Genomic DNA, 7,382 nt, shown 5'->3' with positions numbered 1-7,382 from the left:
ACAATGTACGGCATTCACGTTGCAGATTACGATCAGTTCATTTATTGCACAAGACAATCCCCGTGAGCTGGAAGACTTTTTAAAAATCATTATCATAAAGGTGAAAGAAATCAGGTACTGATTTATACCACGGAGTCTGAGAATTTAACATGGGTGGATTTGGTATGATCTAATATTTTAGATAGTTTTAAAGACGGAAGCATTGCACCTTTGAAACAGCGACACAAAATAACACAGGCCTATGGTATCAGGCCCTATTGGTTCAGGCCTAGAAGAAACCAAGGTCTTGGGAAGCAGGAACATTAATTAAACCAAAATCTGAAATCTTTGAAAAGGGTTCTCTCTGGTTACTGCTGCTCAGACTATTCCTGCCATCAGGCTAGCTGTTCAGTCACGTCCGACTCTTCATGACCCCATTTTGGGGTTTTCTTGGCAAAGATACTGGAGTGGTTTGCCATTTCCTTCTCCAGTTCATTTTACCCCGAGACAAACAGGGTTAGGTGACTTGCCCAGGGTCATATACCCAGTAAGTGTCTGAGGCCAATTTGAACTCAGGAAGATGAGTCCTCCTGATTCTAAGCCCAGTGCTCTATCCACTGTGCCACCTAGACACTCCGTGCGATTTGCCAGTACTCTGTGGCAAATATTGTTGTCATAAGATCATCGATCTAGAGCTGGAAGGGACCTAGAGGTCATCTTGCCCTGTCCTTTCATTTTACAGATGAGGGAACTGATGATCAGAAAGGTTAAATCATTTTCTCAATTCACCCAGGTATTAAGGGGCAGAGTTGGTGTCTGAACTCAGGTCTAACCATCCCAGGTTTGCTCACATTTTTGCACCATTTTATAAGTCAGAATGCTTTTTGGCTTCATTCTACAAGAATGCCCCCAAGGAATCATTTTCCTGTAGCACTGCTGTCCTTTCAAAAACTCCCTATTTTGTGATGATGTTGCATTAGGGAGACTTCACTGATATGGCAGATTCTTTGAAATGGAAACTCTGACATAGTGACCTTTCTCTCAGATAGTCTAGTATAGACTTCATTCTTAAATGGGTAAATAATCCTTCATCAAAACTGCAAACATTTCAAAAGATTCCCGCTGTAGTGGGCTAGGAGTCACAAGTGATTGCAGAAGTATTGAAAGAGTGTTTACAAAATTATTATCTAATATTTCTATGGTGTTAGGAGGTGCACATGCCTTGCATGGTAAATAAAGTTGGGCCAAAGAAGATAACCAAGTTCTTGCCCCAAGGAACTAATGATTTGAATGATGCAATTTCAGGGGAAAGGCAATCTGAGCTGCCAGGAACTTTTCTTTATATTGGTAGTTTTTGTTCTCATGCTGTGTTATCAAAAAGTGATAGAGGTAGGTATTAAAACTCCCTGAAATTACTTTCAGGTTTTTGTCAGGTGGTTTTGCCTAGACATCCCTGTAAGCTTCATGCCCAAACTAAACTATACACTTCATTTACTAGACTACTTTTCATTGTATAGTCACAGAAACCTTGCAGTCTCTTCCATGAAAAATTTACTTCATCATTTTAATTTTGTTAATAATCTCTTAAGAAGCCTCAAGGTCCATCAACACTAGGCATAGTAGATACAGTAAGAGAATTTGAGTTCCACTATTGGCTTTGCCACTGTGATCTGGGGTTTCAGTCATTTTTCAGTCGCGTGTGACTCTTTATGACCCCATTTGGGGTTTTCTTGGCAAAGATACTGGAATAATATGACATTTCCTTCTTGAGCTCATTTTACAGATAAGGAAACTGAGGCAAACAGGGTTAAGTGACTTGCCCAGGGTCACACAGCTAGTAAGTGTCTGAGGCCAGATTTGAACTCATGAAGATGAGTCTTCCTGACTCCAGGCCTAGTGTTCTAGCCACTGAGTCACCTAGCTGCCCCTGAACTTGGATATATTACTTTAAATCACTGGGCTTCATTTTTCTCATCTTTCACATGAAGACATAAAGAGATTGGACTAGAGGATTTCTAAAGTCCCTTCATGTTCTCAATGATCTCTATGATCCTATGAATTCATGTTTTTATTATGAGTAATAATGTAGACAATAATGACAACCATAGGTCCAGAGAGCTTTAGCTCTTGACATCCACAATGGGTAGGCTAAGTGACTAGAGTGCAGTCAAGTTTTTCTTTGCAGGAAATTACAAAATAAACTTTAGTCACCGCTTAATGGGAGAAGAGAGGGCCTCTGGTATGAAAAAGTGATAAAAAGCCTTGGGTCATACCTTCAGACAAAGGAATAGATGGGTGGAGGTGGAAAGAACAGCAAATCCTGACTCTTGAAATACACATAGTATCCTGGGGACAACTCTTAGAGTATGTAACCCAGAGAAGAGAAAACTTAAGGGAGGCATGTTGCTGCTTTCAAATATTTGAAAAATATGTTAGGTGGAAGAAACCCAGCCAATTTTTCATTTCCTACCAGTTGCTCTCTTTGGGTTAAATCCACCATCATCATGCCATACTGGGTACCTTCTATCCCCTCACTACCCCTCTTCAGCTTCCTTTTTTGTATGTTGTCTTCTCCCATTAGATTGTAAGCTCCTTGAGGGCCGGAACACAATGCTTGGCACATAGTAGGCACTTAATAAATGTTTATTGTATTGTGTGTTATTGTAAGAAAAGTTAAATTTGCTCCATTTGGTTCTGGATGGAAAAACTAAGACCGATGAAAAGACAAATTTTGGGTTCATATAAGGGAAAACATTCCATGAATTAATCCAACATAGAATAGGCTGTCTCAGGAGGTTCTCTGTTGCTGGACAACAAAACAGAGGCTGGATGATGACTATTTGGGGATATTATAGAAGGGATTCTTTGCTTTGGGTAAAGATTATATTGGATAACTTTTGAAGTCCTTTCTCACTATAGGATTCTGGGATTATCGTTCATATCTTCAAACAACCTATATTTCTAGTGGAAGAAAATTTCAGGGGAGAAAACATGAAATTCCTATTTGTATGGATCCTGTTATCTGAAAAGGTGACTCTCATAAAGAGATATGGCTACAGGGACATACTTTGTTCCTAGTTTTATCTGACTTCTTTTGAATTTACTTCACTTTTGCTTCATTCAATGCTTTTCTCTTGTCCTTACTTCTGACTCAGTTTACCAAACTAGAGTACTAGAATCATCTACTGTGCAGACATCAACACCACCTCCTGTTATCTCTTATGGTTTGACAACTCTTCCTTACCCAATTCTCTGGATTTTTGGCTTTCAGAAGTGTATTTTTTGGGGGGGAGGGAAGGAGGGAAGGTAAAGGTATTATTCTAGCAATATTCTAATATCATGCTATAAAATATATTCATACAAGATGAGGTCAAACCAAAAAAGATATAAAAACCAATATCCATTATCTAGAGGTTCATGACTTCTAGAACCTTCCCCAACCCCCAAGCAAAGAATGAAATACTGTTCCTCTGGGTTCGTCCCCTCCTGGTTTTGGATGAGCAGAATAGTTGTTTTGGGGGATATGATAGTGCTGTTCCTTTAAGTCCTAATCAAACCACAGATATGAACGAGGACAGTTGGGTGGCACGTCTTAGCCTGGTCTAGCTAAATGTTTTCAATAACCATGGCTACTGCTTCCCACAGGCAGTGCAGAGTTCTCTAAGTTAGGGTGTCATGGGCCTGGTGCTCCACCTATCTCTCCATACTCTTCACATCTGTGTACCAGAACTCCAGTCAATCCTTCATCTCTTTGATCTGCTACAAATCCATCATTAAGGTTTCACCCAAGTCATGTCTGTGTGCTTATTCATTTCATCAAAGCTACCTTTCACCAGACTCACCAAAAGAGTTTTTATCCTTAGTAGTACCAACACATTCATGGTAACTTTAGTGTGTGGTCCATTTCATCATAGGTGAGATGTTTATTGTTGGCAGGGTGGGTGAGAGTCCTCTCCATGGGACATAACAGCTGAATCTTCTGCTGGGGCAGAGCTTCATTGGCAGCTAGATTTAGCTACTGGTTCCAGGATGTCTTCAAGGTTTGGAATTTTTCTGCATTTCCACTGTCAAATGCATAGATGGTATCAATCAGTCACTCCCTTTTATGTGTTCAGTTGAGACTCTAGAACAGGGTGAATGAACAATCCCCCCCCCATTTTAAACTTTTTCACCAAGAAGTCTTACAAGAATTAAGGTAAAAGCTCCTTCCTGCTGCCCAAATACTGGCATTTTATGATATCAGTACAGTCGAGGAGAATGAGTGGTTTCCACTTGTTTGATAATATTTGCTGGAAAAGTCATAGAAACAACCATGCATGGACATAGATCAGGAAGATTGGCATTTCTTTACATCCTTTCTTGTTTCCTTTACAACCTGTAGGACTCCAGGGTTTAATTTCTAAGTTCCAAAGGCTGCTTTACACAGATTCCCTGCCTCAATGCTGCTTTTCACTTTTTTTCCTGGGTCTTTTCCAGAAAAACAAAAACAATATTAAGATCTATCATCTGACTATATGGGTGACAATGATGATGGTGATAATAATAATAATGATGGTGATGGCTACCTTCTTATAGTGCTTTAAGGTTTGTAAACTATTTTACAAATATGATCAAATTTTAAACTCTCAACAACCTTGGGAAATAAATGATATGATTATCTCCAATTTACACCGAGAAAATTGAGGAAGACAAGAAGTTAAGTAACATGCCCAGACTCACAACATTAATATTTGAGGTCAGATTTGAATTTAGGTCTTCCTAACCCCAGGCCTACCATTCTAGCCACTGTGCTACTTAGCTGCCAATGCGAGAATGTTTACCTTGTGGTCAAACTCACTGAAGACATTTTCTTAAACCTTGGTAAGACCATCTCTTTCGATAAAGCAGGTGTCCTGAACAAAGTAAAGGACCTAGAGAGTGAGTTGGTAATACTATTTCTTGGTACAGAGCTCTTCTAGTCAGTGTTCAGCACATCCTTCATGATGGTGGTGGTCATGGCTCTGACTCTGGCTCTTGATGGAACTCTGGGGAGGCCTCTGGGGGAAGCTAGTAGAGCTGACCTCAGAATTACATTTGACTCTTTATTTTTTTTCTGTGCTGTTGCCTAGAAATTTGCTCCTTTTCTGACCCTTAAATCCTCTTTGCTATATTGGCTAAAATCTTCACTTGGCTGAGTCTCCTTGATTCCATGTAACACTACCAAAGACCACTGGTCCTGCTTCCTATCCAGCCCCCATAGCCATTGTCTAGGGGAACAACCTTAGGAGAGATGTGACTTGAAAACTGATTTCCCAGACACTGTGAACCTTGCCTTTTCAGTAGCCAGATGTACCAAGGAGGAAAAAGAAGTTCTTAACACTGAAGTCCTTCACATTGTCAAATGGCTCAGTGTCAGAAATGGATATGGTTTTCTCAAAAAAAGTGACATTAAAGAAAATGTACTACCATCTGCTTTGCCACTAAGGACCATGGGACCTTTCCATCCAACTTGCAGCTGAAATCTCCTACATGTGTTTTCTCCCTCCATTAGAATATGATGTTTGAGAACAGGCATGGTTTTACATTTCTATTTGCAACCCCAGTGCTCACTGACACAGTAAGTTCTTAAGAAATGCTCATTCATTCATTCAAAGAGCCCACAGAGGCAATCAGACGAATGGGAACTAGGGGAATCCAGAACACTTTTATGTCTTCGACAGTTGCCCAACTAATTCCTGTGATTTAGTCATTACAAAATTATTTCTCTCTCTCAGAGAAGGAAACTGGAATAAATTCCAATCAGTGAGTACTGAGAATGCCTGCATTTATGGATTATCCAAATCATGCAGCTATCCAAGTGAACAGGAAATCATCCCACTTTTCATTACATTTACTTAGACACTATGGAGTTTTATGGAAGCTGATATAGGTTCCAGGCAAGTTCTAGTATAAACACCTACCGGATCTTTCTACCCTCAATATCAACAATACTTCCTTATATAGCACCTAAAGGTTTACACTCACTTTCTTCACAAAAACTCTATAAGATAGTGTGGGTCTATATTATCCGTATTTTATAGACAAGGAAACAGGATTAGAGAAATTATAAACTTTCCCAGTGATACACAAACATTAATTATCAGAGTCTAGATTCATGTCTAATTCATGTCTCCTGACTTTATGACCAGTATTCTTTATTTTTTGCCAAATTTAAATTTTTTATTATGAACTTAATCATTGAAAAAGTGAACATTTCAGTATCCAAAAGTGAGCAAAAAAGAGAATTTATTTGAAACTGAACTGTCAATGCATAATTTGTTTTGAAGAAAAGTATTAAATTTAAGTAAATTTAACAAGTAGTAATGATATTCCCTTTTCCATCCCCCCTGAACATTCTTTTAGTTATTTTCTGTGTACTCTAAAAATGTTTTATTGACTTTTTTCCCACCTTTCTCCTCTCCCTTCTTCCTCTTGAGCTTTTGCTTGTAAGAAATAAGTATAGTCAAGCAAAAAAAAAAATTCAACTCATTGTCTGTGTCTGAAAATCTATGTCTCTAGTTCATTTTTTCCCTCAAGAGGTGAGTGGTTTGGTTTAATTTCTAGTACTCTACTACTCTACACTGTCTCCCATGTCCTTGTGGTACTGCTTAGCGAGGCTCTCTTAAATGATATTTAGAGAACTAAGATAGGGTTATTCTTTTGGGTAAAGGTGGAGGAAGGAGAGCATAGCTGTTTGCCATGTTAACGGTTTGACAACAATGGATTTAACTGAGATGTAAATGAGTGATAAAACAAGAGAAAATCATACCAGGCACATCGTTGAATAGGAATGGTGCATATCGACTTCTGTCCCCCGAGTAGCTTAGAGAATCCTCAAAGATGCATGACTCTGACAAGGAAAGACATGGACTCTATCTTTAAGCAAAGCATAGATGAAAATTTCAGTGAAGGACCAAGCCCAGTGTCTAGGGTTGCTTGCCTTCCTGCTTATCTTCCAGCACATCTGGGGCAAGTCTATAACCTGTCTCTGTCTGGAAGGCTCTTCATTACACCGTCTCCATCTATGTCCTGTCTTGGATTGCCTCAGGTGCTTACTTAGATGTTTCTTTTTCCATACTTCCTGGGCTCCCTGCTCAGCTCAGTATAGCTACCAACCCAAGCAGAAACACCCGTTACTCTTCGTCTTCTTGGCAAGAACAACACAACAAAATTTTCTCCTCAGGCCATTACCCTGAGGACAATCTTCCTCAAACACTGCATTCCTGATGAAAAAGTACCTCTCTGCCTCCTGGCCAGAGGGAGGGGAAACTGCACCCATACCCAGTGGGCTACGTTAGGCATTTAATATGAGGCGTAGCAGCCCTCATCTCTTTCGTCTGGTTGGACTTTATTTTGTACTTACAAAACAATACATGCACAAACCT

The 7,382-nt window shown here is 39.5% G+C and overlaps 1 pseudogene; it reads right to left on the bottom strand.

Annotated features, from left to right (window-relative positions):
• Positions 1-3,639: 3,639 nt before the first annotated feature.
• On the bottom strand, positions 3,640-4,485 carry LOC114031757 (annotated as a pseudogene).
• Positions 4,486-7,382: the final 2,897 nt, after the last annotated feature.

This window comes from Vombatus ursinus, unplaced genomic scaffold (assembly GCF_900497805.2).
Source record: "Vombatus ursinus unplaced genomic scaffold, bare-nosed wombat genome assembly UNPS02015255.1, whole genome shotgun sequence".
NCBI classification, from domain to species: Eukaryota; Metazoa; Chordata; class Mammalia; order Diprotodontia; family Vombatidae; genus Vombatus; species Vombatus ursinus.
The sequence above is the reverse complement of the archived record's forward strand: the minus strand, read 5'-3'. Positions and strand labels throughout refer to the sequence as shown.